This window comes from Triticum urartu, chromosome 6A (assembly GCF_056163025.1).
Source record: "Triticum urartu cultivar PI428250 chromosome 6A, HENAU_Tu73, whole genome shotgun sequence".
NCBI classification, from domain to species: Eukaryota; Viridiplantae; Streptophyta; class Magnoliopsida; order Poales; family Poaceae; genus Triticum; species Triticum urartu.
In genome coordinates this window covers 502,941,802-502,957,745 of record NC_141878.1, presented here as the reverse complement: position 1 = coordinate 502,957,745, position 15,944 = coordinate 502,941,802, and positions in this window count along the sequence as shown.

Here is a 15,944-nt window from a genome sequence, read left to right as displayed (position 1 = left end):
CGTTGGGGCTAAAGACTGCCCAAACAGCAGGGAATAAGACCTCCAACGACGCGGGAAGGCCCAGAGGGTGTGAAACGAAAGTGTACATGATGATTCCACCCTAGCCATACCAAAGCAGACCCCCTCTTGATAGTACGGTGACTCCTACGAAACTAATCCACCAACAAGAAACAAAAGAGCTACACCGTCTTGAAAAACACTCCGAGGGGAAAGAAATCGTCTCGAGCCAAAGGATGAATCTCTGAAATGCTCAAAGCACAAGGTTAGTTTGCAAATATGTTGTCATCAATCACCAAAACTACATCGAGAGAGATATGCCTTAACAATCTCCCCCTTTTGGTGGATTGATGACAACCAGGGATTTGCACAGGGAAAAGACATAAAAGTAAGGATACTTAGAACTACAAAATATAGACGGGCTCCCCCTGAATGTGTGCACCTAGTTAGTAGTTCCTTTGGAATGCAAGGCACACACATTCGGATGAACACTCCCCCTATATTTTATAGTCCAAAAGTTCTAAGCACGGGATACATGAGAGCAGGGTATAAAACAGGATAAACATGCAACTCATAAGATACTACAGTACTGAATAGACATAGATAATAAGGTAAAGATAGGGTAGCATATGTCTCACACCACATGTCTAGAACTTAGGTCTCACTGGCACCAAACCAAACCAAGCAAAACGACAAGAAAACACAAGACACCACAAACCACAAAGACACAATCGCAACACGGCAACAACACAAATCCCTAAACTCTCTCCCCCTTTGGCAGCGAGACATGATACGTCTCCAACGTATCTATAATTTTTGATTGCTCCATGCTATATTATCTACTGTTTTGGACATTATTGGGCTTTATTATCTACTTTTATATTATTTTTGGGACTAACCTATTAACCGGAGGCCTAGCCTAGAATTGCTGTTTTTTGCCTGTTTTAGGGTTTCGAAGAAAAGGAATATCAAACGGAGTCCAAACGGAATGAAACCTTCGGGAACGTGATTTTCTCAACGAACAAGACCCGGGAGACTTGGACCCTATGTCAAGAAAGGAAACAGGAGGCCACGAGGTAGGGGGCGCGCCCACCCCCACCAGGCGCGCCCTCCACCCTCGTGGCCCCCTGTTGCTCCAACGACGTACTCCTTCCTCCTATATATACCTATATACCCCCAAACGATCAGATACGGAGCAAAAATCCTAATTCCACCGCCGTAACTTTCTGTATCCACGAGATCCCATCTTGGGGCATGTTCCGGAGCTCCGCCGGAGGGGGCATCGATCACGGAGGGCTTCTGCATCAACACCATAGCCCCTCCGATGAAGTGTGAGTAGTTTACCTCAGACCTACGGGTCCATAGTTAATAGCTTGATGGCTTCTTCTCTCTTTTTGGATCTCAATACAACGTTCTCCCCCTCTCTTCTGGAGAACTATTCGGTGTAATCTTCTTTTTGCAGTGTGTTTGTTGAGACCGATGAATTGTGGGTTTATGATCAAGTCTATCTATGCACAATATTTGAATCTTCTCTGAATTCTTTTATGTATGATTGGTTATCTTTACAAGTCTCTTCGAATTATCAGTTTGGTTTGGCCTACTAGATTGATCTTTCTTGCAATGGGAGAAGTGCTTAGCTTTGGGTTCAATCTTGCGGTGTCCTTTCCCAGTGACAGTAGGGACAGCAAGGCACGTATTGTATTGTTGCCATCGAGGATAACAAGATGGGGTTTTCTTCATATTGCATGAGTCTATCCCTCTACATCATGTCATCTTGCTTAAGGCGTTACTCTGTTTTTAACTTAATACTCTAGATGCATGCTGGATAGCGGTCGATGAGTGGAGTAATAGTAGTAGATGCAGGAGGAGTCGGTCTTCTTGTCTTGGACGTGATGCCTATATACATTATCATACCTAGATATTCTCATAACTATGCTCAATTCTGTCAATTTCTCAACAATAATTTGTTCACCCACCGTAGAATACTTATGCACTCGAGAGAAGCCACTAGTGAAACCTATGGCCCCCGGGTCTATCTTTATCATATTGATCTCCTACTACTTAGTTATTTCCTTTGCTATTTACTTTGCCTTTATTTTAATTTGCATCTTTTATCATAAAAATACCAAAAATATTATCTTATCATATCTATCAGATCTCACTCTCGTAAGTGGCCTTATAGGGATTGACAACCCCTATTTGTGTTGGTTGCGAGGATTTATTTATTTTGTGCAGGTACGAGGGACTCGCGCGTAGCCTCCTACTATATTGATACCTTGGTTCTCAAAAACCGAGGGAAATACTTACGCTACTTTGCTGCATCATCCCTTCCTCTTCGGGGAAAACCAACGCAGTGCTCAAGAGGTAGCAAGAAGGATTTCTGGCGCCGTTGCCAGGGAGGTCTACGCAAAAGTCAACATACCAAGTACCCATCACATACCCTTATCTACCGCATTACATTATTTGCCATTTGCCTCTCGTTTTCCTCTCCCCCACTTCACCCTTGCCGTTTTATCCTCCCTCTCTTTCTCCATTTGCCTCTTTGCCCGCTTGCTTTCTGTTTGCTTGTGTGTTAGTTTGTTTGCTTGTCGTTATGGCTAGTCCTTTACCTTCTTCCTCTATGTCTGAAATTGGGGAAACTATTGTCGATAATAATTCTGATGCTCCTACTAAAGAAGCCACTATCTCACATACAAAAAGATTCCGTGTTGGTAGTGGTAATATTATTGGAAAAGGAGTTATTCAAGATTTCTTTACTTGTACTGGTGCTTTACCTTCTATGGGTAGTTCTATCCTTCATAGAACTAGTAGTCTTGCGGACGCTATTGCCATTCTTATAGTTGAACTTGAAAGACAATTCATGCACATGCATCCTTCCATACAAAGGATTTTTCTGGATTTTTCTAATATTGAGCATTCTTCTGTTAAGCGTGCCGCTACTATCTTTTTGGCTCATGAGTTTAGATTCATAATAAAAGAGGCCAAAGAAATCTTTGCACATTATAGGGTGGACGCTTGCCGTCCTCCCATAGAGGCTATCCTCTTTGATCAAGAAGAAATAATGCGTTTTCAATCTCTAGACTATGTTGGTTTCAATGAAAATCTTAGAAAAAGGGTTCCTACCAATGTTTTAGTTGACAGAATCTCTGAACTTAATGATGATTTGGCTATTCGAAATAATGAACTAGGATATTCTCTTGAATATAGGCTCACAAAGTTCTGTCAAAAGAATGCTTATAATGATGAATTGGTTGTGCAATATGAAGGACCAAAGGAGGAACCTATACCTCCCAAGGTTGATCTTGGGGACTTTTGTCCCATTAAATTTATCCATTTTGATTAATTTTTCTTGCCTCAAGGAAAACTTGCCGCCGAACGTAGAGAATATGAGATGAGTTTTAATAATCTATCTTACTATTATGGCAATACCTAGATCTATTCTTGCTTGTTATGCCTAGCTAGGGGCGTTAAACGATAGCGCTTGTTGGGAGGCAACCCAATTTTATTTTTATTCCTTGATTTTTGCTCCTGTTTAGTAATAAATAATTTATCTAGCCTCTGTTTTTTTTGTGTTTTTTGTGTTTAATTAGTGTTTGTGCCAAGTAGAACCGTTGGGAAGACTTGGGGAAAGTCTTGTTGAACTTGCTGTAAAACACAGAAACTTTAGCGCTCCCGAGAACTGCTGTCATTTTTATTTGGAAAGTGCTATTTAGTTAATTCTTTTTGAAGATGATTAATAGATAAATTACTCACGTCCAGCAATTTATTTTAGAATTTTTGGGGCTCCATATATTGAGCTAGCTACATATTACTACAGACTGTTCTGTTTTTGACAGATTCTGTTTTTCGTGTGTTGTTTGCTTATTTTGATGAATCTATGGCTAGTAAAATAGTTTATAAACCATAGAGAAGTTGGAATACAGTAGGTATAACACCAATATAAATAAAGAATGAGTTCATTACAGTACCTTGAAGTGGTCTTTTATTTTCTTTCACTAACGGAGCTCACGAGATTTTCTACTTTAAGTTTTGTGTTGTGAAGTTTTCAAGTTTTGGGTAAAGATTTGATGGATTGTGGAACAAGGAGTGGCAAGAGCCTAATCTTGGGGATACCCATGGCACCCCCAAGATAATCTAAGTACACCTAAAAGACAAAGCTTGGGGATGCCCTGGAAGGCATCCCCTCTTTCATCTACTTCTATCGGTAACTTTACTTGGAGCTATATTTTTATTCGCCACATGATATGTGTTTTGCTTGGAGCGTCTTGTATTATTTGAGTCTTTGCTTTTTAGTTTACCAAAATCATCCTTGCTGTACACACCTTTTGAGATAGACATACATGATTTAGAATTTGTTAGAATACTCTATGTGCTTCGCTTATATCTTTTGAGTTATATAGTTTTGCTCTAGTACTTCACTTATATCTTTTAGAGCACGGTGGTGGATTCGTTTTATAGAAACTATTGATCTCTCATGCTTCACTTAGATTATTTTGAGAGTCTTAATATCATGGTAATTTGCTTAAAATCCTAATATGCTAGGTATTCAAAGTTAGTAAAATTTCCTTAAGAGTGTTTTGAATACTAAGAGAAGTTTGATGCTTGATGATTGTTTTGAGATATGGAGGTAATAATATCAAAGTCGTGCTAGTTGAGTAGTTGTGAAATTGAGAAATACTTGTTTTGAAGTTTGCAAGTACCGTAGCATGCACATCTGGTAAACGTTATGCAACAAATGTGAAACATGAGGTGTTATTTGATTCTCTTCCTTATGAGTGGCGGTCGGGGACGAGCGATGGTCTTTTCCTACCAATCTATCCCCCTAGGAGCATGCGCGTAGTACCGAGGTTTTTGATGACTTGTAGATTTTTGCAATAAGTATGTGAGTTCTTTATGACTAATGTTGAGTCCATGGATTATACGCACTCTCACCCTTCCATCCTTGCTAGCCTCTTCGGTACCGTGCATTGCCCTTTCTCACATTGAGAGTTGGCGCAAATTTCGCCGGTGCATCCAAACCACGTGATATGATACGCTCTTTCACACATAAACCTCCTTATATCTTCCTTAAAACAGACACCATACCTACCTATTATGGCATTTCCATAGCCATTCCGAGATATATTGCCATTCAACTTTCCATCATTCCGTTCATCATGACACATTCATCATTGTCATATTGCTTAGCATGATCATGTAGTTGACATAGTATTTTTGGCAAAGCCACCATTCATAATTCTTTCATACATGTCACTCTTGGTCCATTGCATATCCCGGTACACCGCCGGAGGCATTCATATAGAGTCATCTTTTGTTCTAGTATCGAGTTGTAATCATTGAGTTGTAAATAAATAGAAGTGTGATGATCATCATTTTCTAGAGCATTGTCCCAAGTGAGGAATATAAAAAAAAGAGAAAGGCCATAAAAAAAGAGAAGGCCCAAAAAAAGAGAAAGGCCATAAAAAAAGAGAAAGGCCATAAAAAAGAAAAATGAGAGAAAAAGAGAGAAGGTACAATGTTACTATCCTTTGCCACACTTGTACTTCAAAGTAGCACCATAATCTTCATGATAGAGAGTCTCTTGTTTTGTCACTTTCATATACTAGTGGGATTTTTCATTATAGAACTTGGCTTGTATATTCCAACAATGGGCCTCCTCAAGTGCCCTAGGTCTTCATGAGCTAGCAAGTTGGATGCACACGCACTAGTTTCTTTTGTTGAGCTTTCATACATTTATAGCTCTAGTGCATCCGTTGCATGGCAATCCCTACTCCTTGCATTAACATCAATCGGTGGGTATCTCCATAGCCCATTGATTAGCGTCATTGATGTGAGACTTTCTCCTTTTTTGTCTTCTCCACATAACCCCCCTCATTATATTCTATTCCACCCATAGTGCTATGTCCATGGCTCGCGCTCATATATTGCGTGAAAGTTTATAGGTTTGAGATTACTAAAGTATGAAACAATTGCTTGGCTTGACATCGGGGTTGTGCATGATGAGAGCATTCTTGTGTGACGAAAATGAAACATGACTAAACTGTATGATTTTGTAGGGATGAACTTTCTTTGGCCATGTTATTTTGAGAAGACATAATTGCTTAGTTAGTATGCTTGAAGTATTATTATTTTTATGTCAATATGAACTTTTGTATTGAATCTTTCGGATCTGAATATTCGTACCACAATTAAGAAGAATTACATTAAAATTATGCCAAGTAGCACTCCGCATCAAAAATTCTGTTTTTATCATTTACATACTCGAGGACGAGCAGGAATTAAGCTTGGGGATGCTTGATACGTCTCCAACGTATCTATAATTTTTGATTGCTCCATGCTATATTATCTACTGTTTTAGACATTATTGGGCTTTATTATCCACTTTTATATTATTTTTGGGACTAACCTATTAACCGGAGGCCCAGCCCAGAATTGCTGTTTTTTTGCCTGTTTTAGGGTTTCGAAGAAAAGGAATATCAAACAGAGTCCAAATGGAATGAAACCTTTGAGAACGTGATTTTCTCAACGAACAAGACCCGGGAGACTTGGACCCTACGTCAAGAAAGGAAACAGGAGGCCACGAGGTAGGGGGGCGCGCCCACCCCCACCAGGCGCGCCCTCCACCCTCGTGGGCCCCCTGTTGCTCCACCGACGTACTCCTTCCTCCTATATATACCTATGTACCCCCAAACGATCAGATACGGAGCAAAAACCCTAATTCCACCGCCGTAACTTTCTGTATCCACGAGATCCCATCTTGGGGCCTGTTCCGGAGCTCCGCCGGAGGGGGCATCGATCACGGAGGGCTTCTACATCAACACCATAGCCCCTCTGATGAAGTGTGAGTAGTTTACCTCAGACCTATGGGTCCATAGTTAGTAGCTTGATGGCTTCTTCTCTCTTTTTGGATCTCAATACAACGTTCTCCCCCTCTCTTGTGGAGAACTATTCGGTGTAATCTTCTTTTTGCAGTGTGTTTGTTGAGACCGATGAATTGTGGGTTTATGATCAAGTCTATCTATGCACAATATTTGAATCTTCTCTGAATTCTTTTATGTATGATTGGTTATCTTTACAAGTCTCTTCGAATTATCAGTTTGGTTTGGCCTACTAGATTGATCTTTCTTGCAATGGGAGAAGTGCTTAGCTTTGGGTTCAATCTTGCGGTGTCCTTTCCCAGTGACAGTAGGGACTGCAAGGCATGTATTGTATTTTTGCCATCGAGGATAACAAGATGGGGTTTTCTTCATATTTCATGAGTCTATCCCTCTACATCATGTCATCTTGCTTAAGGCGTTACTCTGTTTTTAACTTAATACTCTAGATGCATGCTGGATAGCGGTCGATGAGTGGAGTAATAGTAGTAGATGCAGGAGGAGTCGGTCTTCTTGTCTCGGACGTGATGCCTATATACATGATCATACCTAGATATTCTCATAACTATGATCAATTCTGTCAATTGCTCAACGGTAATTTGTTCACCCACCGTAGAATACTTATGCTCTCGAGAGAAGCCACTAGTGAAACCTATGGGCCCCGGGTCTATCTTTATCATATTGATCTCCTACTACTTAGTTATTTCCTTTGCTATTTACTTTGCCTTTATTTTACTTTGCATCTTTTATCATAAAAATACCAAAAATATTATCTTATCATATCTATCAGATCTCACTCTCGTAACCCCTATTTGCGTTGGTTGTGAGGATTTATTTGTTTTGTGCAGGTACGAGGGACTCGCGCATAGCTTCCTACTGGATTGATACCTTGGTTCTCAAAAACTGAGGGAAATACTTACGCTACTTTGCTGCATCATCCCTTCCTCTTCAAGGAAAACCAACGCAGTGCTCAAGAGGTAGCAAGACACCAAAAGGGAAAAGAGCGAAGCTACGACTCCAGGTGATAGCAACCTCATCACATCCTGGCAGGGTCATCCGCACTGCCATCCTTAGTCGGGAACTCCTCGGTGTCTGAATCGGTCCACGGACAGTGCTGCTGAATCCATTCCTCCTCTTCAGTGATCTGGCCCTCAGAACCGCTGGCAACGGTCGCACCCAGCTGACGCATGAGCTCCTTGTGACGCCTCCTGGCCTGCTTCTCAGCCACATGAGTCATGTACTGACCATGAGACTCCATGCAGAAGAGCTTCTTCATCTTGTGTTTAAGCTTCTTTGCCCAAGAGGGTTCTGCACTAGAAGGCCCAAGGTCCTCATCGTGATCATCGGCTGCAGCCCCACCCTCGGTCTCCATGTCAGCAGCAGTAGATGGACCCCCCTAGTTTAGGCGCTGAGGTGCCCCAATTGTCCTTCTTCCTCAGACGCTTGATCTCATGAGAAAGCAATTCTCCAGTTCCAACATCTCCTTGGGATAGACACTTGCCCGGGCCTTCTCAATGAGCCGCATGATGAATGGACCATAGATTGGGCACTTGCGCTCAGAAACGGCAGAGAGAAGTTCAGACCACATAACATGAGAAATGTCTAGGCACTCTCCAGTGTTTGCTTCCTTCTCATGCTGGCAGAATAGAAGCATGTCCACGAGATAGGAGTGGACCATATCCAGATTCCCGATGTGAGGGAAGAGAGTCTCTCGGAAGACACGATGAAGGATGTCCAGAAAGGCAGACAACTCATAAGTTTCCTTCTTAGTCACAGGGTGAACCTTCACAGTACAGTAGGGCCAGAGGGCGTGCTTGTGAGTGGAGGTAGCATTGTCGTGAGGGCGGAAGCCGACTGGAGTCTCAAGCCCGTGATCTTCCACCTCAAGTAATTCCATGAAGGCCTTCCACTTGACGGAAAGCAACTTGCCATTGGTCATCCAAGTCAGAGTCCTGTCGGCATCAGTTCCAAGATGAACAGTAGCAAAGAATTGAGCCACCAAATCTGCATCAAAATCCTTGTTGAACTGCATGATTCTGAGAATGTTCAGCTGAGAACACATCTGAAGGGCTTCACCAAAGTACTCAGGGTCCTTCTCCATAGCATCCGTGTCGATGTAGTGTACATCAACATAGAGATTCTTCTTAGCCTTGATCACATCAAAATAGATGGAAAACTGAAAGCGGTTCCAGAACAGGCGGTTGACCAAAGTGGGATCTTGGTCTTCCTCATAGGGGTTGCGGCGACGCTTTGCCCAAAACTCCTTGGCAGTCATCTCAGTCATAGTCTTCCCCTTTGGCTTGCTGGCGGACCTCTTCATCTGCTAAGGTGGCGGTGGAGCACTTGAGGTTGCGCCTGCTGGCGGCGGTTGAGTACTAGAGGAACCACCTGCTGACTCAGAAGTGCGGTAGCGCTTTGACGTTGCATGACCGGGGTTGACACGGCGGACCTGCTGCTCAGGATGATCATCACCTGGAACCAAAACACACGACCAGAAGAAACACACGAAAGAAAGAGCATAAGCCACCAAACAAACAACAAGGATCCAAGCTTGGTAGGAAAAGATGGAACTGGGCATCCAGCGGTAGTACCACGACCCAACAGCGGTAGTACCGCAGGAGCGGTAGTACCGTGACATAACAGCGGCAGTACCGCTTGAGCGGTAGTACCGCTCGAGGAGAGCGATAGTACCGCGCCAGATGGGGAACGTCGGTTCCCTACTACCGTGGTCAGATCCGGCAGTACCGGAGATGCCAAATTCAAAAAAAACCTACCAAACTTCAATCCACGGTGCCTAGAATCCATCTCCATCCTACTCAATCCTCGCCTTGGCCAGAAGACGGGAAGAACAATGCCTATTGCCCCTAAAAACTAGATGCAAGATCTAGGCAAAGAGAGAACGGGAATGGGGGCAATACCGGCATCCATGGCAAGAGGACGTGGTGGGGATCGACTCCACTGGAGGAAATGGAGAGGGACGGCACGATAACGGCGGCCGGCCGGGCCCCTCCTACGGCGAGAGGTTGCAGGATCAACGAGGAAGACGAGTGGGGGCGAATGGGTATGGGGGAGAAGCAACTCCCCCTTCCCCGACATAACCCCCCGTCGCCCGCCCCGCAGCGGTAGTACCACTGGGGTGGGCGGTAGTACTGCTTGATGCTTGTCAGTGGTAGTACCGCTCACGCAGCGGTAGTACCGCTATGCAGCAAAAAGGGCCGACCAAACCGGGCAGAACACAAGAGAAGAACCGAGACAAAATGAGAACACACACACACACACAAAACCGACAAAAAGAAGGAAGACACACACCTCTCCAAGAGAGGACGGTGGCCGAGGCCACCTATGTTTGAGTTCAGAGGTATGGCGCCGCGAAGATTTTAACCTTGGGCCCATGACCAACACTCATCTTTGAAGCACAAGTACCATAAACATGGCTAATGTGAAAGAGTTTGGTTAGTTTATGCATTATGGGGGGAGGGAAAGTTCATTGAGAGGACAACACTCCCCCTATGTCCATGCCAACACCTAAACTAGACAACAAGTTGAGTGAGGTGGGGTGTGCAAGAGTTCAAGTCACATTTCTCGAATCAATGATATTTAGCTCATACCTTAACTCGTGAAATCTTGCTTCATCCAAAGGCTTCGTGAAGATATCTGCAAGGTTATTGTCGGTGTCAAAACCGGCGGATCTAGGGTAGGGGGTCCCGAACTGTGCATCTAAGGTGGATGGTAACAGGAGGCAGGGGACACGATGTTTTACCCAGGTTCGGGCCCTCTTGATGGAGGTAAAACCCTACGTCCTGCTTGATTAATATTGATGATATGGGTAGTACAAGAGTAGATCTACCACGAGATCAGAGAGGCTAAACCCTAGAAGCTAGCCTATGGTATGATTGTCTGTTATTGTGTCCTACGGACTAAAACCCTCCGGTTTATATAGACACCGGAGGGGGCTAGGGTTACACAAGGTCGGTTACAAAGGAAGAGATATCCATATCCGTACTGCCTAGCTTGCCTTCCACGCCAAGTAGAGTCCCATCCGGACACGAGACGAAGTCTTCAATCTTGTATCTTCATAGTCCAATAGTCCGGCCAAAGGATATAATCCGGCTGTCCGGAGACCCCTAATCCCGGACTCCCTCAGTAGCCCCTGAACCAGGCTTCAATGACGATGAGTCCGGCGCGCAGTGTTGTCTTCGGCATTGCAAGGCGGGTTCCTCCTCCGAACATATCACAGAAGAGTTTGAATACCAGGATAGTGTCCGACCCTGCAAAATAAATTCCACATACCACCATAGAGAGAATAATATCTCCACAAATCTTAATCTGCTGACACGCTTTGGCAACATGACGTCAGGCCATGGCTCGGTGATTATTCGAACCGTTTTTCTTCAACCAGCTCCACACATAACGCGAGGCAGTTTCTTGACACGTCTTGTCAAAGCAGAGATCGTGTTCCCCTAATTACGGGATTCTCATCAATACGGTCGTGGGTAACCCAACCGTGCCTAGGACTCCTAGATTTTAGGCAAGTCCCAAACGGCCACTAGGAGGACGCTTGATATTCACCCTCTTTATAAAGGGACAAGGCTTTTACTTTTTTCCCTCCTGTGCTCAATCGTATCCTTCCCCGGCCTCGAGTTCTAACACCCAAAGCCCAGGTCAGGTGCTTCGGACCTTCAATCATGTCAGGATCTAGCCTTCAAGGCCGGTGGATGCCCTCCTCCATTACGGAAGAGGATATCAAGAAGTTGAGGGAGGCCGGATACCTGACCGCCGAGGTTTCGCATCGGCTGCCTGCCCGAGGGCAGGTCGTCCCTACTCCCGAACCCAACGAGAACGTTGTGTTCATCCCCCACTTCCTCCGAGGCCTAGGCCTCACCTTGGATCCCTTTGTTAGGGGTTTGATGTTCTATTACGGGCTAGATTTCCACGATCTAGCCCCGGACTCCTTTCTCCACATCTCGTCATTTATTGTCGTATGTGAGGCCTTCCTCCGCATTACCCCTCACTTCGGCCTGTAGCTCAAGACCTTTGACGTGAAGCCGAAGATGGTCGAGGGGAAGCACGTAGCGTGCGAAGGCGCATTAATAAGTAAAATCGCTGGAGCTCCATGGCCAAAGGGTTCCTTTTCAGAGGTGTCTGGATTATGGCAGCGGGAGTGGTTTTACATCACAGCTCCTAGAAGTGCCAAGTGGGTGGCCGCCCCTGCTTTCCGCTCGGGCCCTCCACCACAACTAATGTCATGGATTAGCAGAGGGCTGAGCTGGGGTCCAGCCAAGGACGTGCCTATACTGCAAAGCCGCATTCAAGATCTCCTCGACGGAGATTTCAGTCTGGTTACGGTGGTGCAAGTCATGCTGGTTCGTCGAGTCCAGCCTTGCAAACGCCGGCCCCTCCGCATGTGGGAGTTCAACCCAGAAGGGCCGCGCACTATTCAGAATTTCCTCGGCCGGACGCACGAGGAGATGTACAAATCATTCTTCGGACCCCAAATAGAGTGTCCGGATACTACCGAGGACGTGGGCCTGAGCAGCAACCGTACCGCCGACCAAGTAAGTAATCCTCTAGCCGAACACACCGTCTTTCATTTACCATGACGTCATTCTGAGAAATCGCTCTTTGACCAGGACTGGCTAACAAAGGCGAAGATGATTCGGTGTTCAGCCCCCCTTCCTGAGGGTTTGGAGAATCCGGTACTGGAAAAGATACTCGAGCTAGCACCTTGCCCAGAGCCCTCAAAGGAAGATAAAGGGGGGGAATAATGAGGTCGAAAGCGGGCCCCCATCGCTACCAATTCCAACCGAGGGAATGCGCGCCTCCGTGAAGGAGGATAACCAAGGGGAAGAATCTGACGTTCTCTCGCTTCAGGGAAGGAAGAGGACTGCCTCTGAAGATCCGGAAACCAAGGCTTCCAAACGGGAGAAGAAGTCTCCACTAGAGGGTCCTGCCTCGGAGGGTGCTTTTGCCGCACAAAGTCCGCGTGGGGATCAGCCCTCTAACGAGCCGTAAGTGATCAAAAAATACTTAATAGTAAAGATATTCTACCTTACTTCCGAGGAAAATAACCGAAGCGTTTATCTCGCAGTTTGGATCTTAGCCCTTCTCAACGGAGCTCGTCTTCAGGGGACCTTCTTCCGGAGATGATGGAGAGCGAAACGCCTCCCCCGGACTCCCCCGCTCAAGAAGCAGGCGACCTTGAAGTGTCGTCACGGAGGGCCTCTCCGGATTCGGTGAGGCCAGAAGATAATCCTATAGTCACTTGAAGTCCCCAGCATCCGGCTCTTGAAGAGAGCAAACAAAAGAGTCCGGCGCCATCTGGTATGCGGTCGAACACACTGAGGGATCTGCTAAGGTGGGCGACCATCTCGGAAGAACACCGTACATTGATGGGTACGGTGATGGAAAGGATTTCATCCGCCGAAAGCGGGTTGCATGACGCCTTTATGAGTCTACTGACGGGGCTTTGAGGTACGTAAAATGATGTACATTTGTGATGGTACCGCACATTTTTAGATTTGCCCTGTGTAGATAGTAGCCCCTGAGACTCTGGTTGTCACCGAGAACGGCGGCAAACAGAGGATTGTAGTCCCAGGTAATAACCATACCGCTTTATGTGCAGGTGATGGAAGCTCCAGTGGCTGGCCGGACTAATGAGTTTGCCGAACTAAAGCAGCAACTGGATGCGGCAGATGCCGACATCGAGCTTGTTAACAAGCGGCTTGACGAGGCACAGTGTAAGTAATGTTTTTCTGGTCAATGTCACATAGTAAGAGCAGCGTGATGCCAGTATCTTTAATATGTTGTGACTGCAGATGGAGCTGCCGCCGTGGAGACCCTTCGGGCGGAACTTGCCCGAGCCAACGAACAAATAAGGATTAGTAATGCGGACGCTTTAAAGGCGGACGAAGAGTTAAGAGCCGAGAAGGCCGCACATTGCGAGAGCAGAGAAAAGATGGCCAAGATGGCTGTAAAGTTAAAAGATACTGCCGACCGTTGCCGGTTCCTTGAAGAAGAAAACCGAGCGAAGGCGACGGACCTCGAAAAGGCCACGATGGCGGCCAAAGACACCCGCTCTGCCATGAGGGCAAAGAAGGAAGAGCTGCGTGAAGCTGGTGATATTGTGGCTGGGAAGCCCTTTTTGCTGCGGAGGAAGTTCGGAGATCCGCGGTATGCCCCTCTGGATCGGCTATGGAGTTCGGCAGACGCATATCTAGATTTGACGGCGAGTGTTGTCGATGCGGCCGAATAATTCCGAGATCAAACAGATCATGAAGTGGACAAGCTATTCTGGTTGCAGTTTAACGTTCCAGAGCGTCCTCTTCCACTAACTGATCAACTTGCCAAATGGGCCGAACTCAATAGATTGTCCGGACTCGCCATGAGGTCCGTCGTAGATCATCTGTGGCCGGAAAAGCCGAAGCCGAACAGCTATTTCAGCTTAGTGCAGCAGTTCCTTGGTGTGGTGCCGCGCATCAATGCGATGAAGAGGTCGGCGTGCATAGAAGGCTCGCGGATGGCCCTTGCTCGTGTCAAAGCATACTGGGCGGAGATGGATGCTACCTCTGTTGCGGCGCAGGGTTCGGCCATAGGCCGAGTGGCTGCCGAGCACTATTTTGAAGAAGTTCTTGAGGGTGCTCGTTTGATAGAGGCCCAGTGCTCGAAGAATATTATGTTTGAGTGACATGTATTCCCATTGTAAAAACAATGTTTATCAAATTTATTAAGGCTGTATTTATACTTTTGCCTGAAAGTAATATGATGCCTCCTGTGCGGCCGTTTATGTATATATGTATATAACCTGAAAGATTGCAGTCGTCGGCTTCAGCCCCCACGCATATAATGTGGGGGTGTTCGCAAAAGATGCGTGTTCACACTTAATCCAACGTCTTGGTCCTAATAAGGAGGTGATAGTGTAGCGAACGAGGCAACCGGACTATAATGCTTTAACACTTTCACTTAGCCATAGGAGTTTGACGGTGGGGCTACTATATAGCCCCTGGCGGCTCCACACTCTCCCGAATTCGGGGTGCGTACATGCCTGGCCAGGAAACGGCCCTTCGTTAAGGCGAAGGAATTCTAACATTCCGATGGGTCATCGAGTGGTTGGCCAGTCCCACGCTATATCATGACAGTCAGTTTTTGGCTTTCTCTACTGAGGTGCTTGTCCGAATGAACCGGGGCACAATCGCAGTAGTTCTCCTGGTGCCGCCTTAGCCGATAGAGCGGAACGTAAGGTAGCAAAACACAGGAGCCGGGCAAACCCAACATTTGACCAAAGACATGTTTCGGAGTTGATTCATATAAGGCCAAACTCGCGACGCCGAACACTCCTGATACGTCTCCAACGTATCTATAATTTTTGATTGCTCCATGCTATATTATCTACTGTTTTGGACTATATTGGGCTTTATTTTCCACTTTTATATTATTTTTGGGACTAACCTATTAACCGGAGGCGCACCCCAGAATTGCTGTTTTTTGCCTATTTCAGTGTTTCGAAGGAACGAAATATCAAACGGAGTCCAAACGGAATAAAATCTTCGGGAACGTGATTTTCTCACTGAACGTGATCCAGGAGACTTGGACCCTGCTCCAAGGAACAAAAGAGGCGGTCACGAGGGTGGGGGGCGCGCCCCCTGCCTCGTGGGCCCCTCGGTGCTCCTCCGGCGTACTTCTTCCTCCTATATATACACACGTACCCCCAAACGATCACAGGAGGAGCCAAAAACCTAATTCCACCGCCGCAACTTTCTGTATCCACGAGATCCCATCTTGGGGCCTGTTCCGGAGCTCCGCCGAAAGAGGGCCGTCATCACGGAGGGCTTCTACATCATCATAGCCTCTCCGATGAAGTGTGATTAGTTTACCTCAGACCTTCGGGTCCATAGTTAGTAGCTAGATGGCTTCTTCTCTCTCTTTGAATCTCAATACAAAGTTCTCCCCCTCTCTTGTGGAGAACTATTCGGTGTAATCTTCTTTTTGCAGTGTGTTTGTTGAGACCGATGAATTGTGGGTTTATGATCAAGTCTATCTATGCACAATATTTGAATCTTCTCTGAATTCTTTTAT